This window comes from Onychomys torridus, chromosome 5 (genome assembly GCF_903995425.1).
Source record: "Onychomys torridus chromosome 5, mOncTor1.1, whole genome shotgun sequence".
Lineage (NCBI taxonomy): Eukaryota > Metazoa > Chordata > Mammalia > Rodentia > Cricetidae > Onychomys > Onychomys torridus.
The window spans coordinates 116025690-116048825 of record NC_050447.1 but is presented as its reverse complement, the minus strand read 5'-3'; the positions used below and the strand labels follow the sequence as shown (position 1 = coordinate 116048825).

The 23136-nt window shown below is 44.1% G+C and overlaps 1 protein-coding gene across 9 annotated transcripts in view; it reads right to left on the bottom strand.

Moving 5' to 3' along the window:
* Phactr1 (phosphatase and actin regulator 1) overlaps positions 1–23136 on the bottom strand; it is a 461344-nt gene that overhangs the window by 267789 nt on the left and 170419 nt on the right. Inside the window, exon 1 of one of the 9 annotated variants that reach the window (XM_036187442.1) lies at positions 8071–8307. The exons of 7 other annotated variants lie outside the window; for them this stretch is intronic. The gene's annotated coding sequence lies outside the window, so the exon portion shown is untranslated. Of the gene's footprint in view, positions 1–7610; positions 7802–8070; positions 8308–23136 lie in introns of those variants that run through there. One more of the 9 variants, XM_036187443.1, reaches the window with a different exon arrangement.

Genomic DNA, 23136 nt, shown 5'->3' with positions numbered 1-23136 from the left:
TGTGTATGAATATTTTGCTTGCATGTATGTGTACCACATGCACGCCTGTTGCCTGTGGAGGTCAGGGGAGGGTGTTGGATCCCTGGAACTGGGGATGAAGATGGACCAAATCTGGCTCCTCCATAAGAGCAACAAGTGCTCTCAACAACCGAGAGCTGGCTTTTTTACATGGGATTTGGGATAAATCTGGGATTCAAGTCCAAGTACTTTGCTGGCTGAGATATTTTCTTATCTCCCTTACATTAGTTCCCTGTGGAAGGAAATAACTAGAGAACTTCCATCCTTCACAGTTCTGTTCTGTGGAGTCACTGTGAATGCTACTTAGTGAATATTGAAGCATTGCTCTTGTGGACATGCAGGGTTAAGTTTATGGTGGCTCATGTTCTTGACCCCCTCAGTTCATATGCATGTCTTATGTGTGTTCCTGTTTAAATGCATATTCAACACATGTTGATTCATCCGCACTGAACCCACAGCCCCAGCTGACGGCCCTGCAACTCATGGTGCTTATGAACACGGGTGTGTTCTACTAGGCACAGTGCTCCCTGCACTGTAGTCAGGAGCTCTATATAGCAACATGGTGCTTCAATACTATAACAGTAGAGGCCATTCCAAACAGCACCATCTTCAAAAAATTCACCAAGGTATAACAATTAGTACATCTCAAAATGGACACTGACAGGATGGGAGCCTAAACAAGAATGCAGAGTGTCACCTTGTTTAACTCTAGCTTGAACAGTCACGGCCCAGAGCACTCCCATGAATGAGTGCGAAAGCCCCCGGAGAATTGATTTGGTTTATAAGCGCTACATTCTAGGAATTAGGTGAATATTACACAAACAGAACCCTGGGAAAATCAGGATCAGCTGCCTTGGTCATAGCTGGTGGGTTTGAGGCCCAGTTTAAGCCGGATAAACTAAGCATCTATTGTGTATCACTGCTTCCTGTTGTTATGACCACGGTCTGTCTCTCTGTTCATACTCACATTTCATGCACCCCTAGGTGGGTCTTCCTCTAGGAATCTGCTTCCTGCTCCTGTCACCTTTGGCCCATCCTTCCTCTTCTTGGCTCCTTTGCTCCTTTACCCTCTATGGACATAGAGCTTCTCAGAACCCCAGATGCCTCTGTTAGAAACAACTCCATAGCCTTTTCTAGGTAAACTTACTCCCCCCCACTTCACCTTGCTAACCACAGTTTTCTGTTCCCACAGAAGCTGTCATTTTCTGCATTTTGTTAAAACTCTTATGCACAAGTTTTATTCCTCTGAAAAGGTATGGGGTGGTGTGATTCATCTTTTCATACACTGCGAAACTCTCAACACAATGCCTTGCCCTCAGCACGGTAGATGATAAATGCTTGCTGATTAAACACCCTAACAACAACAACCCCCACACAGCGCTCAGCTTTCCCTCTACTGAAAAAGACATGATATTTATAAAGTACACTTTGATTTGAGAAATTCTACATATGAACCAGGCATAAAAACTAGAAGTGTTTCCAATTTATGACAAAAGCCAAAGAGCCCCCACTGGGTTGGTAAAGATGGGGACTTGCTCCCAAGTGCATACTGTTATCATTTTTAAGATGGGGTAAGTCAGACGAACCTCAAAATCAGGGCTAAATAGTTCAGACAGCAACACATTGTAAATTACATCACATTTTCTTCCAACAATCTCATCCTAATAACCAAAATGAGGACTTAATACTTTCAGTGGACTTGCTTCCAAAAAGCTTGGGCTTGGGGAAACTGATGTGCAGCCATAACATATTACCTGCCTTGACTCTTCAGAAGAGCAAGTAGCCTGGTATCAAGTCATCTGTCTACTAATGATGCAGTGTCTTCTTGACTTGCTGGGAATCAGTCATGACTGTAACATCCATGGAATGACCTCTAGCCAAAGCATGGGAGGAATACCTTTCATGTGTGTGTCTATGGGGTGGGTATATGTCTGTGTGGGTGCACATATGTGTAGGTGCATAAATACATGTGCATGTGTGTGTGGCTATCATTCCCTAGGTGCCGTCTATGCTGTCTTTTGAGACAGGGTTTTTCACTGGTCTGAAGCTCACTGAGTAAGCTAGGCTGGCTGACCAGCAAGCCCCAGGTATCCTCTTGTCTCTGTCTCCTCAGTTCTGGATTACAAGTACACATCACCACATCTGGGTTTTTACATGGATTCTGGGTATGGAACTCAGGCCCTCAAGCTTGTATGGTAAGTGCTTTACCAACTCACCTCTCTCTGCTCTCATGAATATTTTTAATGAAGAAGAATGTGACAGGATGAGTTACATGTCACTAGATATGGACTTCTTTGCTTTTCTTAATTCATTTTTCATTATCAGCAGCCGCTAACTCAACAGAAAATCAATGCACATCTTGTCTGTGTAAACCCCCCCCCCCCACACACACACGTACACACTTACTTTAGCTTGAATTTTCTTGTTTGGATAGAGCATTCATCCTGCCAATGAATCTGCAGTATGCCCCACATAACTGGTGTACTGGTGTACAAACGGGCCTGCTAAAGGTGCAGAAGCCTCCTCTCTGCTAGTGGGCAGTAGAGAGGAAGTGTGTGCACTCTCACCCTCACCTGTGCACATTTGAGTCTCACTCTCTGTTTGGGCCATTTTGGGTCGGCACATACACAACAATTGTCACTTCCCAAGCTTGTCATACACCGAGGAACCTTTTAATCAACTTCTGCAAAATCAAGGAGATAAAATTTACAGAGGAAACAATTTGCAAATACCATGTGCACATCATTTTACTCTCTACTCTCTGATCTGTTTCTGCATTAAGTGTGCGTGAGTGTGCATGAGAGTGTGCGTGTCTGTTTCCAGGAGCTATGTCATTGACCATCACTATTCATGAAGAATGGGAACAGAAAGGGCTAGGAGCTGAGTACAGGAAGGGTGTGGGCATGCATAGTCATGTAAGCCATATTAGGAACCCAGATGAAAGCAGTAATTTTCAACTTCCTTTATGAGGCAGAGGAGTGAAAGGAAGTGGGAAATTGTCCAGAGAAATGCCAACATCCTTTGGACCTGAAGAGACCATCTGATCAAAATGACATCTTCCCTCCTGGAGAGCTATTCCTCCTGAGATATAGCCTTGTAAAGGACAACCCATTTAGTTCTTTGACAGAACACCCAGTGGGCGTCAATGAAACAAGGCCTGCTGTGGATATCGCTCTGTGTAAATAAAGTTCTGATTGGCCAGTGGCCTGGCAGGAAGTATAGGAGGGACAAGAGAGAAGAGCATTCTGGGAAGTAGAAGGCTAGAGAGAGACACCGCCAGCCTCCACCATGAGAAGCAACATGAAAAGATACTGGTAAGCCACAAGCCATGTGGCAATGTATAGACTAACAAAAATGGGTTAATTTAAGATAGAAGAAGTAGCTAACAAGAAGCCTGCCACAGCCATACAGTTTCTAAACAATATAAGTCTCTGTGTGCTTTCTTGGTTGGGTCTGAGCGACTGTGGGACTGGCGGGTAAGAGAGATTTGTCCTGACTGGGCCAGGAAGGAATACTGTAACTACAAAGGCCCTTGCTTTCCCGTGTAGTGCAAATACCTCAGGAAGTCAAGCTTCTCTTGAAGCTTGCTTGGCTCAGGTGACCTGAAGTAGTATCTCCAGGTCAGCCTGTGACCAACTGAAGATGGTATCATTTTCCTTTAGAGAAATGCTAGATTCCTTCCCTGATCTCACTAGTTCTAGAAACAAGGATCCTACACTTAAAAAAAAAAAAAAACCTCCTATATGGATAGCTGTTGATTCCCACTGAAACCCTGCCCCCCAGCATCTGTGTGTGACTCCACCTGGAGAGTAGACCTTAGAAGAAACTACTAAGGTGGGTGTGAGCTACCAGGGAGGGCTTTGTCCAGTGGTGTCTCAGAAATGGTGTCCTATGTAATCAATACCTAGACCATAGAATGAACACACAAGAATCGGTGAGAAGATGGCCAGCTGTAACACAAGGACAGAGGCCTCGGGAAAAGCCTTGCCAGCCCCTGGATCTCAGACTTACTAGTCTACAGAGCTGTGAAAAGATCATTCCTTTTGTGAAAGCTACCCAGCCAGTGGTATTTTGTTGTGACAGACAGCCCTAGCCAACCAACATAATAGCTGCTGGTTATTTGCTAGTTAGAGATTAGCAGAAATTATTTTTCTTTATTTTCAGTAAGAAAATTTATGTTCTTACTAGCACATATATCCCTTTTTTCTTGACTGATTTTTTTTAAATGCTGGTTTTTAATTTCTTTTGGCTATATTCATGAGGAATACTGTAGGTTCCTTTCTCTTTAGGATTTTTGCTTGTTTGTTTTGCACGTGTGTGTGTGTGTGTGTGTGTGTGTGTGTGTGTTTTTTTGTGTGTGTGTGTTCAGATGTATGTGGTTGCACATGTGCGTAGTGTATATGTGCATGCTTGTGTGTGTGTGTGTGTGTGTGTGTGTGTGTGTGTGCGCGCGCGTGCGCGCGCGCGCGCGCATACACGTATGTATATGGAGGCCCAATGTTGATGACCCTCCACCTTACATACTGAGGTAGGGTTTCTGGTTGAACCTGGAGTTCCCTGTTTTAGCCAGTCTGGCTAGCTGGCTCACTCCAGGGATTCCCTGGGTCCTCTCTAGTGCTGGGATTACAGGCAGGCAACAATGATTACCGACCTGGCCTTTACTTGGGTTCTCGGGATCAGAACTCTGACCCTCACCCTTGCATAGCAACCACTTTACTGGCGGTGGCATGTCCCCAGCCCGACTCTTTAGTTTGGACAGACTTTCGTTTGTCTCTCTTGAGTGCCTTGGGGGAAAGGTAGAAATGCGTACTTCATCTTGTAACTGAGGAGATGAGATCCAACTGAAGGATTTACTTATTCAGGGCACAGGCTGAGCTTGTCCCTGGCCCCTCATTTCCTGTGCTGCCTTTTCCACACTTTGCCACTTGGTCCCCTGTCACCACAGTGACACAGTCATGTCAGGGTGGTTTTTAAATGATCAACATGTACTTCCCTTTCCTAGAATTTTTTTATCTAATTTTTCCTTGCAGTTTGGTGGAATTAATTGTCCCCTTTCTCTTGAATTTTGGCATTATCTTGTGGGTTTCCTAGGAAAGGAGGCCCAGTGCAGTTCTTCACTATTCCTTCCTCATGACAATCCCCCTTAACTGTATCCACTTCATTATTTCCTTGGAAGCTGGAAGCCAGGCATCTGTGTGTTTTTACCTCTTAGCCTGAAGCTGTGGAGTCCAAACTTCACAGTATACCAAACACTCAAGGAATGCAAAAAGAGAGCTTTGAGCACCTTTAGATGAATCATACTGTGGTCTCAGAACCTTGGGAACATAGTCATAGACCATGGTGGTCCTTCTACTCTAGTGGGATAACATCCCTGGGACCCCTAAACCCAGTAGATCCAGGCTGAGACAAAGGTAGAGGAACATCAGGCTGTGTCAAACATCATTAAATGGACAGTGTGTTGCCCATAACACAGACAAGGGCTGCCTTTGTTGGACCACTCTAGCAGCTGGATCAGAAAGGTGGTATTCCCAGTGAGTAGTGCTCTGGGACATCTGGAGACCAATAGTGCTCACTTGGTACTGCCATTGATATCCTATGTGGCTTAAACCAAAGCATGTCCAAAGCATGGGAACAAAGATGCCTTTTTATTTAGAGGAACAGACAAGTTAGTGAAGTAATTCCAAAGCATGTTGAGGCACAAATGCTAGGATAAAGGTTTGCACCTACTTTTTACTGTCTGATACAAGAATGACCTTTTTCCCCCTCCCCCCAAATATTCTGTGGTCACTACATGTTGTAAATGAGACCAATGATGACAGTGGGTAGTTTAATATGCCGTAATCCCCTAAGCTCTGTTGCTTTATTCCTCACTTTCAGTATAAGTTGCTGTCCTCCACTTTCACAGATGAGGAAACCAAGTCTTAGAAAGGCCAAGAAGCCTGCCTAATGTTCACTCACTAAACTGGTGGCACCATTGGAGTAGGATTACAACAACCTGACTTCCAAACCTACTAGTTTAACCAAAGCACCTGTATTCCCCTAAGAACTGGATTTTCAAAATCTGCTCTATGTTACATCTTCTGATATCATACCCTATAAATGCCCGACAAAGAACAAAACTTGGCTTCTTCAAGGTACTTCCCAGAATGCCCCTTGTACAGAAAGTGATACGGAAGTCCTCTATAAAACTGTAAGCCTGAGTTCTTGGCATAGAAAATGTGGGCACCCAAAGCTAGGCATATCGTCAAATTGTAGGGAAATAGAATGCAAAGCAATGTGCCCAAACCTAAGTGGTTCAAATCCCCAGGCTTGGCAGTGTCTGGAGGCCATCTTTAAGAATCTCAGTCTCCTATGTATAAAATCAAAGGGCAGAAATAAAGGTCTCTAGCACATTTCAGCTGATAGAAATCCAGACAAAAGGGATCTCAAATATTTAAACAAGGTTTTCCCGAGTGACCACTCTGGTCTTTATAAGGTGGCCGCTGAGCTATTCTTATATTCATCCCATATATTTATAATATGTTAACATCTATATTTCAAAAGTAGGTTTTACTGTAAAACCTCAGGGTATCTTTGGCTTTCTTCTCTAGTTTTATCTGTTGGGCATCAGGACAAATGGGTGTTTGGCACCAAGGAAAGAGAAAATGACAGAAATTCATGACAAGGCTTTTGATTTTTCACATGAGGTGTGTGGTCCTGGAGACTTAAGAACCACTGATAAGACATTTTTATTTGAATAATCTAATACCCTGTCACATAAAAACTGTACCATTTTAAAGAGTTGTTTAAATTCAACACATTCATCTTACACAATTTGCCCAAATTTGGGAGTAAGGTGAGAAAGGATAAGAGACAGCAAAACTTGAATATCTCTTTACAGTCGGTATTCTTAAGGACATTTCCCTTCTGTTTAAGCATCACATGTTTTGTTTAGTGCACCTCATGTGGCCGGAGAAGAATAACAATTAGAAACCAACTCTTGTAACACATGTCTAGTCTATGTATCTGCTTCTCTACAAGTCTGTGCCCACACGATCTGCTAAAGCAATTCTTACTCCAAGGGAGCCGCTGAACAGGTTTTGTGTAGATTCGCACCTCCTTAGAGAAAGTCGGACAATGCCAGGGGCCCCCATCCCACCCAGCCCAGTCCTTGTTTTTACCTTTCCATTTTCAAGGCATTGTCCCTTTGCATCTACAACTTCCCCGGAGTCCACCTCCCCCTGAGGAACAGCTTCTGATTCCAGCTTTTGCTTCTCCTGTGTCTTTAAATCAGAAATTTCCCAAGGCTGCCAGGAGCCTACTTCAGCAAGCATCCAGAGCTCTCGGAGCCTTCACTGCAGTGAAGTCTGCAAGGGGATCTCCTGGGTCTACAAAACATCTCCAGATCTAGACCAGACCTCGGGGATAAACTACATGACAAATCAGAGCCATCCTAGGGATCGGACTCAAATATTTTAAAAAGCAAACCAATGGGTGCTGGCAGTTCCCCAAAGGGAAAAACCCTCCTAATCACGCAAAGTGTAAAGCCAATTCAAAATTGTACCTAAGAAACCCACAAAAACACCAAAATGATTCCAGACTCTGGTGCCTACCTTAAAGACCGCCCAGACCTCTGGACTCACACAGGCATCCACACAGGGTCTGGTCTCTGTGTTTCTTCAACAGCTGTGCTCTTTCAGAGTGAGCCACAGTCTCCCCCGGGGCTGGGCTCTGCAAACACACACACTACACACACAGCCTTGCCGTGCCAGGCAGCCCCTTCGTCCCCATTCCGGGCGCTGCCAGAGCCTCGCCACGGACCAGCTCCCTCGTGGAGAAGTTGGGGGACCAATCCAACTCACCCGGCAGAAGATGGCCAGGCATCTTGGCGGCAGGAGGTCACTGTATCTCCCTTTTAAAGCTCAGATACCCTCCGAGCCTCATTAGAATCCCAGAATAGCCGGCAGGGCAGACAGATCACCTCTTCCTGGGCGGGACCACCCAGACCCTTCAGGGCTGTGCGACACCCGCTCCCCCTCCTACCCCCCGAGGTCGGACGCGGTCACCTCTTACCTTTACAGAGCCCGGGGTCTCCAAGGAGTACAGCTTCTCACTCGAATTGGGAGGCCACCGGTTTTGGGAGCAAGGGACATTTCGAAGTGAAACAGAAAGTAGCCCGGGGATCCAACCCAGACCCTGGACCTGCACTTGACTGACTCAGCCGGCAGCTCCACTGGCTCAGCTTGGGAGGATCCCAAGGACTCAGTCATGGAGAAGTCTGGAACTCACAGTCACCGCCTGAGCTGCTTTTTTTTTTTTTTTTTTCTGAGTATTTGTTGAGCTTTTAAATATGCAGTTTGTCTCCTTCTAAAGGGAGTTACCAATCCCATCACCCGACTCTCCTGGCTCCATTATATAATTTAAACTGATCTGGGAGCAACACTCCCCGACCTTAAGTCCCCAGCCAGATCCCAGGGAGCATCTATAACCCCAGAGTGGGGAGGCACTCAAAACACCAAACAAAGACAGTTAATGTTTCCAGAATTTTCGTTTTGGGACTGTCTTTCTGCAGTGTGCTCTTGTTTTTCTTTGATTCCTGGGTACAGGACCTCCTAAATGATGGCACTGGGCAAGCTTGTATTTCTCAGGATGTAACTACAGTAGCTTTCTTGAGAGTAGGTATTGGATGATTTCAGTTGGTTGTCTGAACCCAGAGGTGAAAAGTCTCCTAGCTTTATTACACACAGATTATGAACCCTGTGGTGTTTACTCCTGCTGCCACATTTCTAAATTCTAGGAGTCAAAGGGTGACTTGGGGGTCTTTAGCCACCTCCCCCGAGCCTGATCTGCCTACATCCCACACATAATGTTCAAGTAAAAGCTGCTAGCTTGCCATGGAAAGTGAAACCTCCAGCTTCCACCCCCAACCATATCAGGATCCCCAAGACCAAATGGCATCTCTTGAAGCCACCACACTCTTGGGTGAAGGGAATGGGATTCCTTTTATTCTGTTCCAATCTCCCCGATTTACATCTCCCTTCTCTTGCCACATGATGCCTGCTGAGGGGCCACTGAGAACTGGCTGTGAATGGATAGGCTTTTTGCAAAAATGAGGTTGAAATCATACGAACATACCATGATGACCAGATTTACAAAACCCTATCCTGTTGGTCTGTTTCACAAAATGACAAGATGATTTTTATGCATAGTGGCTTCTGGTCCCTCCAGTCTCCAACTTAACTGGGCCTTGCTACAAGATCTGGGATGGACTTGAAAAGGATCATTGCTGTCTTTGGGAATAGACACTAAGTCAGTCTCTGTGTTTTCCTTTATCCTCTACGCACATCTTCCAGAGGAAACTGACCCCATGACCAACCTTAAAGAAGTTATCAGTAGATGGATGGTATGCCTTTAGAGTCACCTTTGAAAGACTTTGGTAACTACCTATAGACCCTCTGAAGTGAGCTGGAGGGATCACTGTTACCCAGTGTCGGAGAAACCAGTGACACAGGCAGGAATTAGTGGGCAGGTCTCTCTTCCCTGCTCCGGCTTCCAGATGTGTGTGAGGAAAATCTGAGTGGAATGACTGGCGTTGGTTTATGTCTCACCCTGCAGGTGTAGTAAATACAATACAACCTGTTGTGACAGTCGCTGCAGTAACTCCATTTTTAGTAGAGATAAGGACACATTGGGAGATATTAGAAAATACCAGGTAATTAGACCTTCATGATGGAGGAACAATAATGGAAAACATACATTGATTGTCTGAATAACTTGAATTTCATAGATCAACACTCACCAATAGAAATATAATAGGAACCATATGCGTAACCTAGTGACATTGTTTTAGAATATATTCAAAGTATCATTTTCACATGTAATTAATATACACATTAATAGACTATTATGTATGTTGTTTCTATTTCAGACTTCTAATTTGTATTTTACACTTAGATCACACCTCACTAGTCACATGTAATGTTGGAAGCCCTCAGTAGTCATATATAATGGTTACCACATTAGATGGCCTAGCCCTGGATTATATTTAGCTATTGTGAGGTTAGAATTCATTCATTCTTTGGTTACATATTTATCTGTATTGCCTAAAACTTTGAGAAGAAGAATTTGTGGGCCAGCAAGATGACTCAGTGGATAAAGGTGCTTTCTGTCAGCCTGATAGGGTGGGGTCTCTGGACCCATATGATGGAAGCAGAGAACTGACTCTCCAAAGCTGTCCTCTAATCACACATGTGTCCTGGTATGGGCACCCATGTCATAAATGTAACAAGAAAAATCAGTAATTAGAAGAGGACCTGGTGCTCACTTGGTTCTAGCTCTGTGGAGTCACTCAAATAGTACCTTCCTAAGTAGAACAGAAAAATATTTAATAAATTTGAAATTGAGATAATACCAAAGATTTAGTTTCTTTCATGCTACTAGGGAAGCATGAAAAGTAAAACAAATAAATCTTGGGTTTTAGAAAGTTGATTCTCTGGGTTATCTGTACTGTTCAAGTCAGCATCCTCAGTGTCACAGGTGACCCTATGTCCTATAAAGCTTTCTCCTCTCTGTCCATTTCCCGAAGCCCCTGAAATAAGCCATGCAATCTGGCCAAATCCACTGGTCACCTTTCTAAGCCACAGGGGCTTGGCTATAACCCAAGCCATCCTGAGAACCCATGCCTAGTCTTCAGGCCTCTGCCTCCTGCCCTTCAGATACATTTCCCACCCTGCCTTTACTATGCATAAGTATCAAATTCAGGCATTATATCATATAACTCCTCAATGTAAAGACTTCAGTAGAAAACAATTCCCTTTGGATAAAACCCCTACTGCCTGGTGTGATATACTGGACATTTATAAACTGGCTTTAGGAATTTTTCCTCCTTGCCTCCTTCTTTCAGTTCCTTGATTCTGTTTTGTCTGTGTCTTTTCCTGTGACAAGAACCCCATGACTCTGTGCTTTTGTTTAAAGTCAGATTTCTCTGCCTGGAATATCCATCCTTCAAATGCCAACTCCTGACCAAATATCACACTCTTCTAAGGGTTGCTCATCTATTGACTGTAGCTCTTGACTCTTAAAATCCTCCTGTGTCGCCACATCACTTTTAGAAGTAGACACAGTATAGCCACACATAGTGAGGCATGTAATTCCAGCACTCAGCTGGAGGACACAGGAGGATTACAGCTTGAGGCCAGTCTGGGATACACATTAAGACCCAGCCTAAGGAAAAAAGATGCACTAAAACACCTGTCTCAATCTAACATGATCTAATCTAACATGCTAATGACCTCTTCTGGTCTAGGAACCATGTACCATTTGTCTTTGAATTCACCTTGGAACACAAGATTATCTTCATGAGCAACATGACTAATGAATGCCCGAGGGATTAAATATCCTCATTCCCATTTCTTCTGCCAGTTGCTCGATACGTCACCACACCCACTGCCACTATGCTCACTCTCACATATCAACGCTTCTAGCACTTAGTGTCAGACACTGTCTTAGGCATTTTGAACATTGCACTTAATTCCAGCAGCAAGAAATCAATACTGTGGTGACTTGCCTCCAACTTCTAGTAGACGAGGCATCTTGAATTCAGTTCGTTTCTTTGAACAAGCATATTAGGGTCATTCTTATGAACACTGCTTGGTATAAATTGGTGAAATGTTACAGCTCCAACATATATGGAATTGCATCCTCACGTGCTAACTCACTTATAAACAGGTCAGTATGTGTGGGTTCTATATTTTCAATGTTTCTAGCTTGTGTTTTAAGGCCTCAGGTGCTTAGACAGCTGGAGCAAAGAAGACACACCCTGACAGTGTTTTGTGTGGAGTAAGTACTTGGTGGCCATGACATTCTGGGCATGGCTCTTAGCTTCGTTGCTCAGTGTGTTTTGTTTGTTTTCATTTTTCTTTTTCTGGCTCTCCAACCGTTTCTTTATACTCCAGTCCAGCGGTTCTCAGCCTCCCTAATGCTGTGACCCTTTAATACAGTTCCTAATGTTGTGGTGACCCCCAACCATAAAATTCTTTCATTGCTACTTCATAACTGTAATTTTGCCACTGTTATGAATTGTAATGTAAACATCTTGTGGACAGAGGTTTGCTGAAGGTGTCACGACCCACAGGTTGAGAACCATTGTTCTAGCCCTGTTGGTGCTGTAACCAGGAGGAAGAGTGATCCCATATGCAAAGAGAATTCTCATTCATTATGGTCATGATGCAACTGTGGAAGCCCATTGAACATGTAGCACCAAGTGTGACCCCTAGTATAAGCTATGAACAGTGTGACAGTGACAAGCAATCTGTTATAATGGATGGAGCATTGAAATGCTGACAATGGGGAAGGCTGTGTGTTGCAGACAGGGAAAAATCGCCACACCTTCCTCCCAGTTTTGTTGTGAACCCAAAATTGTTTTTAAAAAATCTATTTTAAAATTAGGGACCTTAGAATGTCTTGTCCCCAGGAGTCTGGCATTTTACTCACTGGGCTCTGATATATTCTCCCAGGTTGATTCCCTCCTACATGTCTGTTACTCGAGTATTTACTGTTTTCTACACTTTGTTTCCACAAATGGAACTAAGCCGTATGAATGGCAGTGCATGGCTGCAGGTTTAACAAATTCTTCTCGAAGTGAAATAAGTAGAAAATAGACTTGTGTTCCAGAGTACACACAAGTCCTGACCTACATGACCAGTACAGCAGACTTGATGCCAACACAAGAAGGTGTCATTGGGGCTTCTGGGGGACGCTGGAGCCTGGGACAGGCTCAGACTTGGACACATGGCTCTGTGAGGGGGTGAAGACATGGTAGTTTCTTGTGGGGGGTGTCTATGAGCTCTTGATTGACTGCTGGGTCACTGCATAGAAATCGTTTTTTCTTAAGCATTTTCTAAGCTCTTCGATCATCCTGAAGCGTCGGGGATGGAGTCAGGGAGTCTGTGGGTCTGTGGGGGTGGCAGAGGGTACTAGCTTTTCTTCCCCTCTGTCCCCCATCTTCCTTCTTCTTTTCTCAACACTCACACCTATGCAGGCGGGATGCTGGTTGTAGTCCACCATCTCTTTTCCGTCTTTTCTTTCTCCCTTCTGACTTCCTTTTCCTCCGCTCTCTGCCCAGCCTTTCCTTTTCTCCTACACTCTTTGCATTAATTTTGTTCCATGCTAGTCAGTTTTGAGCCTCGCTATTCTTGGCCAACTCTATAAGATGCTCTGCATGGAGATCCTCTTGCCAAAGCCATATTAGGCTTACTGGGCTTCTAAACATGTAGATTAGTTTCTTTTTGCTTCATTGTGGAAAGTCTGCAATTTTATAAACATTAACAGTATGAGACCAAAGGACTCTTGTTTGGAGCAAAGGGGCCTGCTTCTTAAGGCTTCCCAGAATGAAGGCAAAGCCTGACAGGAACGTGATCGGAGGGCTCCAGAATAATCCATAACACAGTAGTTATTACCTCACTCCCTGCCAAGTTGGTGCCATTGCCAATCTCAGAAGCCATTTGTCACACCGCTTTCGGTCATCTCAGCACAATGCAAGTGACAGCTTCACTTGGGGTGAGCAACAGGAAAAGGCAGTTTCCCACAGGGGGAGACTGTTTTTGTTGCTCCCTTTAATTCTCTCCAAAGCACTGTGTGGGATTGATGTCATGACATGGGTCCAAATAGGACTGAGACAAGAGTAAGATGCTAGAGGAATGTGAGTGAAGTCAGAAGTGGCTACTAGAGCAGAATCGAGAGACCTGAGATTGGGTTTGAACCATCCCACCTCATCATGCAGGTTATTTAGTCCAATTTTAGCGAACCAAAGAGAAAATCTGGCCTGATGCTTGCAAAGCATCTATAGGGCACAGGACACAGCAGGTGCTGACTGCCCCCAGCCAGCGTGGTTCTGAGCGTCTTTTTTCTTGTTTCTGAAATGCAGACAAGACCCCTTTTGTAGAGGTCCCCAGTAAATGGTAAATGTCACACGAGGGTCTTCTAGCAAATTCTCATGTTGTAGCTTGTATTCTAAAGGTGGACATGACAGACCATGTCTGTCATCCCACATATTCTAGATTCTAGAAGCTGGATGTTTCCCCATCAAGTGGCAGAATCTGATTCTTCACCCTTTGAATCCAAATGTGCTTTGAACTGCCTTGGCATCATTTCAATTAGTTAATTCTGGGGACTGAGGAGGTGTCACTATAAAAGGCAATGTCATGAAAACTGACTCTCCCTCTCTGGGGAGCCATCAGTTGATCATAGCTCCTCAATTAGACAGAAGTGGGGGTTTGTGAACCCCTTTATTCTCTATGAAGGATGTTGATAAGCTTGGCCTATGCAGGCAGTCACAACTACTGTGAGTTCATGAGTGTGGCATTCCTGTCATGTTCAGTGACACTGTTGTGCTCCAATCCCCCCTCACATTGGGCTCTTACAATCATTTTATCCCCTCTTCAGCCATCCATGGTCCTTTAGTTCCTAGCTTGTAATGGTGTTTTAGGAGATTTTGGAACCTTATGGAGGTGGGGTCTAGCTGGAGGAAGTGGCTTTCTGGGAGGTGGGCTTTAGAATTTTATAGACCAGTCAACTTCCTGTTCACTGTCTGCTTCCAAGTCTATTGAGATGTGAGCAGGTAGTGTCATCATCATCTTGTCACCACAGCCATCCCCACAATGACAGACTGTGCCTCAAAAAGTGAGCCAGAGTCAGCCCTCCCGCCCTGTTCCTGTGGCTATTTTGTCATAGAGGAAAATCACTACCACAATTGTCAAACCTCTTAGGTTTAAAAAGAGTCGTTAGAAGTTGTATGGGGCTGGGCAGTGGTGGCACACGCCTTTAATTCAGCACTCAGGAGGCAGAGGCAAGCGGATCTCTGTGAGTTCGAGGCCAGCCTGGTCTACAGAGCAAGTTCCAGGAAAGGTGCAAAGCTACACAGAGAAACCCTGTCTCAGGGAAAAAAAAAGTTGTATGGGGATGTATTAGCATATAAAATGCCTTTAAACTTGTCTTAAATAGTGGTATCATAGTCACTATATCCAGACTTCTTCCTGATTGCACACCTTCTTCAACCCACTCGACCTTTTGGCTAGTTTGTGTCTATGCTGTCTTTAAAGGAATTACCCACTGCTCACCTCCTCCAGGAAACATCCCCAGATAATCACAGTGCTTTGGGCCCTTTCCTTGGTCTCCCCTTACACTGAGTACCTATGTTAGGAGAACAATGTCCAGGCTGGAAGATGTAGTTGGAGAGCTGCCCTGGGGTTCAAAGGCTTTGGAGTGAGAAATGTTTTGTAGTTCTTGAGTGTTTCATTCTTTGGCTTAGGGCTTGGAAATGGGGATCAGGTTTTGTATTTTTTTTTAAAAATCTCATCCTTATAATAATTCCTGATCCCTGAATTCAGAGCTTTGCTCCAGTCTTTAAATAAATCTGTTCTATTTCACTTCAAAATGTTTTGCGTATTAGCCGGCCAATAAGGAAACAGGCAAATACAGTTCTGAAACAAAATTTAACAAAATACTAGTTAGGAAATAGTCTAGTGTATCAGAGGGTGAGAACCACAGGAGCACACTAAGGAAGTATAGACAATGAACCTAACCAAAATGGAAATATAATCTTCCCCATATGTACCTTCCTAGGGAAAGCAATAGAGTCCAGTGTTCAGGCCTTGGGATCATGTAGCACCAGAACTTACACCTTAGCTGTGTGGTCTCTGACAGGCTCATGTGCCTAAGGGGGAAGATAAATAACACCCAGGTTTTAGGACTATCACCAAGGTAAATGGATCATTAAATCAAACAGTAGCATCTTAAGAACCAGAGGTGTGGGGGGGGAGGGGAGAGGGATCTTGGATCCTGTTTGTTTTAAACAATAAAATAAATCGAAGCTACTTGGCCCAGCTCATCCACTTCCGGTCATTCTTGACTGTCTGAGTCATCATCTCAGACTGGCCAAGCTGCTCTAGGACAGGAAGTCCCTTCTCACTAAAGACAGAGAAACCAACCAGCTCTGAGATCTCTCAGCCAGTCAGCTGAGCACCTCAATGGGGCAACAGAGGGCATTGTTAATGTTGGAAAAGATCGGGGCCATTGAAAACAGCACTTGTGTTTAATTGTTCACCCACAAATTTGTGTACTCATTTATTCAGTCGGCCACTGGTTATTATCAACTGTTGGCCATGTACATGCAGGCCCTGGACATACAAACATGGATAAAATGGAGATGGTTTCTGTTCTCATAAAGTGAGGTAACTTATGCCATCAAATAGCCCTGATGAAAAGGCATCCTTTATTTATTTATTTTAAAAGATTTACTTTGTTTTATGTGTGTGTGTGTGTGTGTGTGTGTGTGTGTGTGTGTGCACATGTGTGCAGGTGCCCATGGTGCAGGCCAGAGAAAAGTTCATCTGCATAGTTGGTGCTGGAGTTACAGGTTGTTGTGAGCTCGGGTTTGTGGGGTGCTTCTTCCTTTCCCCTCCTCTGTTTGCTTGCTTCTTGAGCACTGGCTGGGGTCTGGAGCCCTCTCTTGGTCATACTCTTCTTGTAGGAGCCGCTGACCTTCAAAGGTTTCTGTCTAGTTTCCCTTCTACACCAGGTACCGTTTCTCTGCTCTGCGTTCTTATTCTCTCACCAGAATCACCACACTAACCTTTCTGACTTTCCATTTGCAGAATGCTCATCTTTATTTTCCACACTGCCACCAGAATCATCTCCCTAAAACAGGGCTTGTGTGTGACATCCTGTCCACGGCTTGTACTCCTTGTGCAGCCCTGTTTACGTCCTTCAGCACGACACTGAGCTCTTCCTGATCGTGCACGCTATCCCTGCTCCTCTCTAACTGCATCTTTGTTTAGCGCCATAGTTTCTGCTAGTAAAGTTTATTTAGCGTTTTGTACAATTTTAAGCACCCCTGTATCTTCTCATCAGTCCAGACATTTCTCTTATCCGTTTCCCTTTGTGGTTTTACCCAGTGCACGCTCCTTAGAATGCTGGTCTTACAGGATTCTCTGTAGAGGAATGGAATCCCTGGTCATGGTTCTGGGGATGCCATTGGGCATGCCAGCTTTCCATCTCGCCTTGGAGATTTCACACATTTTAGCAGTTCACATGCTCTGGGAAGTCCTACAGCAATGGAACTAACACTGCCTAGCCCATGTTTCCTAAACACCAGAACCTCCCTTTCTTGGAATCCCAGAATTTAATGACTACACTAGGAAATATTAATCTATTGACATCTTCTTCATTTGTACTTCCTAGCTCATTTGTTCAGTATTCATTGGCCTGACAAATATTTGTGTAGTGCCAAGACTGAGAGAACATTCCCATTTAAAACCAAGAGAAACACAGTCATTACTATGATGGAATCTAGTTTCGACCGAAGAGCAGACAAGTTGACAAGCAGTGAGTGACGAAGTGCTAAGAGACTGATGAGTGGGGCAGTGGCTGGGTGGGCTTCCTGGAGGAAGCGGCTTCTTCTAGAGAACTGAGGAGTGATGGGAATTACTAGCTGGAAATCAAGGGTCGAAAGGGAAAGAGACGGGAGTAGCAGCCACTGCTTGCACTAAGGCCCTAAGAACAGAGAGCATGAGCGTGTCCTGTGGCCTTGAAAGGAAGCAGTCCTGCGCCGTGGGTGGCAGACCTCTTCCCTTAGAGATTCAGGCAGGTGCATTTCAAATGTTCTGAGAGGTCCTGCCTCAGATAAGCTGAGTGAGATGTTCTGGGATGTTGTCTTCCTCATCTTTCTTGTCTCTCCTCTTGACCTTCTTTTCCTCCCTCTTTCACTTAGCTTGCAAAGCGGATGTACAATAAACCTTTGGACACTGTTGTAATCTGACCAGACACAGTGTTTTAGGGGGATGGCTGGTCTTTTAAAGCACAGAACCACTTACTCCCATTTCTAGCTTTCTTGACAGAGTAAGATTATTTTTAAAGAGGTTTACCATTCAAGATGCTTATATTGTAGACATTGTTTTAATTTTCTTTTTCATTCATTTTTGAATGAATTAAAAATTTAGATATGTGATCATGAATGGAGAGGATTTTTTTAAAAAAGCTAACCAGGCTGTTATTTAATGTTCCTTAACATATGTTCCATTCTTAGGCATCTTTTGTCAAGTAGTAAATAGGGAAATAGAGACGTGCAGATTGAGCTAGAGGCTTAGAAGTGTGTGTCCCCAAGAGCCCAAGAGCTGGGCTCAGGGTCTCTCTCTGCAGACACTGGGCTGGGTTTCCTGTCCTCTTGGTTCCCTTCCTTCTCAGACACCGTGTTTTGAGTCCTTTCCTTCCATGGCTGCTGTCTGGTAATTGAAGAGTTATCTCTTTTGTCATTAGTAGAACAGAGGGTACTACCTCTTAATTAATGAAGGGAAGTTGTGTAATGTGGTGAGAACATTGCAGTTGTTCCAATTAATCCCACATGGAGCTGGGAAAAGTTAAGAATCCATATAACAACCTGGGAGCTAAATACGAAGAACTTTCATCCTTTATCAATTATTTCTCTGTGTCTCCAGCCAAGGTGAGAAAACTCAACAGCGAGGTGCAGAGAAGGGTCTCCTCAGAGTCACAGCTGCGTGATTTCTTCACTATGACCTCAACTAGAAGTGAGAGTCACCTGGACCACTCAGACCACATCAGTTCCCAGATGTTTTGCAGCCTCTGCATATCTTCATCCTGACAGCGGTTTAAGAGCTGGTGGAGCAGTTACTTTCTTGCTATACTAATTGTCACCAATGCAAGGTCACTTTCACAGTCATACATAAGTGGAAATGAACTGCACATTTCAATTTCATTACTGGTGCATTTCGATTCTTTCACAGTGGGTATCATCTTATAGCTCTAGGAACCCCTAATGATGCCACACTGAAGGCCTCACCCTAGGGCCAGAGAACTTGCTTGTGGTAAAAGACACATCATATTTTCCAGGTTAGCATGTAAGGCATAGAGATCACTGCTGTTACACACATTTCTGATTCTATACCAGCTTTGCAACTGTCTTGGTAGGAACAGAGGCATTCTAAGGAGAGACACCTGTGCCCCTCCTCCAGCTATTAGATTGTGGAGACAATGGACCCGAAGAAACTGAAATTTCATCAGGGGGCTGGCTCATGCTGGGGGGAAAAAAGGAGTGACCGTTGTTGCCAGTCAGAGAAGAGACTTACAGTCCAGATTTCATACAATTCTGACAACTTGATAGACATCTGCAGTGTGCCTGCCGTTGGGCTATTCAATGCTGCTATGAACACCTGATTTGAAGTTTCTTGGATTTCTGCCAAGGGAGGAGTGGAATTGCTTCCTCTGCTGGTTCTCTGGTTAATTTTTCAAGGAAGGAGTAATAGGTAATTTTAAAAATCATTTTCACCAGCATCCCACAGAGGTAGGAGGTGGTTGGGAGGGAGGACCTGCTTCAGAGAAGGTGTGTTAGAGCTGTGTGTCTGTGTGTCTCGATGACAGCCTGGGAGGGTTATTGTGGAGGCTCATTTCTCCAACAGCCTCTGCAGCTGACCCAGGAATGTGCATATAAGTGCAGTTTGGTCACTTAGCAGCAGAGCACTGTTGAGTGACCAAGAGCCTGAGAACCCTGCTCTTGCTGGCCCAGGCTGTTCATAGAGTGAGTTCTAGCCTGCCTTTGCTCAGCCACTGTAAATCGGTTTTATCCCTACTGAATATTTCACCAGCTTGCTCAGCCCGCTCTCCCATCACTGAAGTCATCTAAAGGACTGTCACTGTAAGCCAGTACAGGGGTGCATCCCAGAGTTAAAAACAAAAACCTCTTACAACTGCATAACATCAGATATTCATCATTTGACACCAATGGAAAGGCAGCTTTGAAGTTTCCACACTGCCATGCTGGACCATGAGTTATTTAATCATGATAGGAATCCATATAGCAAGAATCACACTGTAATTAGTCTAAAGCTTATGCAGTGGTTATTGATGTGCGGTCAGAGCTGATGTAATAGGGGTGTGTTTCTGCTGTTATGTGGTGGAGACAGATGTGCTTAAGGGTTTATTTTTAAAGTTTGGTTAATTATAACTTAAACGAATGGCAGGGGAGATGAATCATTGACTCTTCCCCTTTATTTCTCTTTGCACCCCACACCCCTGAGCATTTTCTTTCTTAAAGCATTTACCTAGTGGGCGAGGTGTTACTCTGGGTCTCCAGAAAAAGAATGATGGGACTTGCTCACACATAGTATAGTGAACAGCACAAAGCAGGTGATTGCCACCCCGATTCTTTGTAATGGGGAAGCTTGTTTGTCCCTTTGGTCCAGTTTTTTTTTTAAAGATTTATTTATTTATTATGTACACAGAAGAGGGCACCAGGTCTCATTACAGATGGTTGTGAGCTACCATGTGGTTGCTGGGAATTGAACTCAGGACCTCTGGACAAGCAATCAATGCTCTTAACCTCCGAGCCATCTCTCTAGCCCTTGGTCCAGTTTTGAAACCTGCACTGTCAACAGGAAGCAGTTCTGTGTGAGGGAGAAGATCCAGACTAGAGGTCAGGAAAGCTGGCTTTGAACCCACCTTTGCCAATAACAGCTCACAGGGAGGGGCCACTTTGGTGCACAGTGCCTGAAATCTACAGCATAGGACTTGTATTCCTTTCAATGCCCCTAGAACATTTTCATGCTCTGACTGTTCTTAGTGCCTTATACAATCAGTGGATGCTGCCCATGTCACTTCCTCTTTCTACCCTTGACTTCCGGACAGTAATTTTCATCACTCCTCAGGTCTCTATATGAAGCCACTTCCTCCAGGAAGCCTGCCCAACCACTGTCTCACTTATCAACCTCTTACCTTGCTTTGCTTAAATGCTCTCCCAGCCCACATGCACTTCTGAGCTGTGCCTTTTCTTAAAGAAGGTGCCATAGAGAGGAGTGGGATGTCATGGAAACTGAGAAGCCATTGCTTTCCTCTTGTCATGAACCATGCCTCAGCCTGCGACTTGACCAGTGAGGAAAAGGTGGTAGAAAGGACAGGGACCTGTTAATAACCACACCACTAACCAACAGTGGGAAAGCATGCAAAGCAGGCTTTCTGTGCTGGGTTATCTAAGGCAATCTCTCCTGAGATGACAGAGGAACCCAATGACGTCTGAATTACAGGCTCTGTGACTACAGTCTTTGGTGGCTATTCATTATCTTTAGAGTAGGGTGGGATGGCAGATCTGAAAATCTGGTAGGCTTGGTTCTGTTCCAGTTTGATTTCGTCACCCAAAGAAGTATCTATGCGTTCTATTCTCATCTTTATTACATAACGATAAAAGTATGGACCCGATACAGATACTGATATAGGCTAGTTCCCGCAGCATGATTTGTAACAGTTAAAGCTGGAAACAGCCCCAGTGTCCACTAACAGGTAAGTTAACTAACAACTATGCTCTGCAATACCATCCAGAGATGGAAATGAAGTTTGTTCGTTTGATTTTTTTCTTAGAAACAACATCAAGGAACCAGAAAATAACCCTGCTGAGTGGCAGGATCCAGACCCCCTTATAAATATACACCCCACAGAACACTCTTTATATAGAACTGTAAAAAATATTGGATTTGGTGGTGTGGGTCTATGGTCCCAGCTATTCAGAGAGCTGAAGTAAGGGGATCACAGGCTCAAGGCCTGCTTGGATTTGGGCTAGCCTGGGTTATTCAGTGAGATCCCATCTCAAGTAAAAAGTTTTTTTAAAAAAGGCTGGGGTGGTGGTGGTGCACGCGTTTATTCCCTAGGGAGCACTAGAGAGGCAGAGGCAGGCGGATCTCTGTGAGTTGGAGGCCAGCCTGGGCTACAGAGTGAGTTCCAGGAAAGGCACCAAAGCTACACAGAGAAACCCTGTCTAGAAAAACCAAAATAATAATAATAATAATAATAATAATAATAATAATAATAATAAAAGAAAAAAGACTGAGAATATACTTGCTTAACACGTGCAAGGTCCTGGTTAAAATCCCAGTGCTTCAAAACTTTAAAAGAATGTGAACAGTGCAGGCTAATTTCTAGCAACAGGAAGATCCATGGTTGCTTGGAGCTGGAGTATGGAGAGGGCAGAGGGATGAATTAAAGGAGGCATGAAGATCCTTTGGGAACAGAGGCGATGCCTACTATCTTGACGATTGTCACAGACTTATATATACATCAGAAATGCTCAAATTGTGTACTGAGAATATATATTATTTATGACATGTCTAAATGCAGCTATTCCAAATATACAATACAAAATTGACAAGAGGTTTGGAATTAAAGCTCGGTGTCAGCCTGTACTAGCTGTGTACACTTTGATGAGTCAGAAGCATCATAACTTCTACCTCGAGAAGCTGCTACGAAGATTAAAAAGCTTAATGCTCGACAAAATTAACCTTTACGCTGGTGTCCTCAGAACCCAGAGAAAGGATTCCATGTTCTCTTTTTCACTGAATTTTGTTCTTACACAAGTCAAGCCCGTGCATGTATTTTAAGGGACAATGAAACAGCTTATACAAGCTTTTAGATTTCTTCTTGGCATCCCAGGTGGGAGCATTATCCTGGCAGCAGTCTTTAAAAGTCACCCCTTTCCTATTTATAGGCGTGACTGTTTATTTATCGTCCTTTGTAACATCACTATTTGACATGCTATTATTAACTTAACTGTTTAACCTTGGTCCCTCCACTGAAATAGAGAAGCCCTTAGACTGTAATAGCACAGCCACTTATCTGTTGATTCAGTACCAAGCCATGGAATGGCTTCATTTACCGCCATCATTCCTGTGTTGATAACGCTGTGGTGCTGGGTGCACAGTGTTATTGACACTGGCATTGTTGGATTGGTGTTACTGGTGTACTGGTCCTTTATGATGCCCAAGAGACTGTATCCTACCACAGAGATGCCGCCCATCTGTGCTTCTTGCTGTGCTGTTTACAGCAGCTGGGAAATGGGTAAGAAAAATGTGGCATGTGTACACAGTGGAATTTTATTCTGCCATAAAGGAAATTGAAACTATGAAATTTGTGGGAAAATGGATAGATCTTGGGATTATTATATTAAGTGAAGTGACCCAGATTCAGAAAGACAAATGTCACATTCTCTCTCACACAGGTTTTAGCTTTTTGTGTTTATATATGTTTATGCATGTATATGTGGATGTGGGGGCATAGGTCATAAAACTAGAAAGAGGACCATAAGGG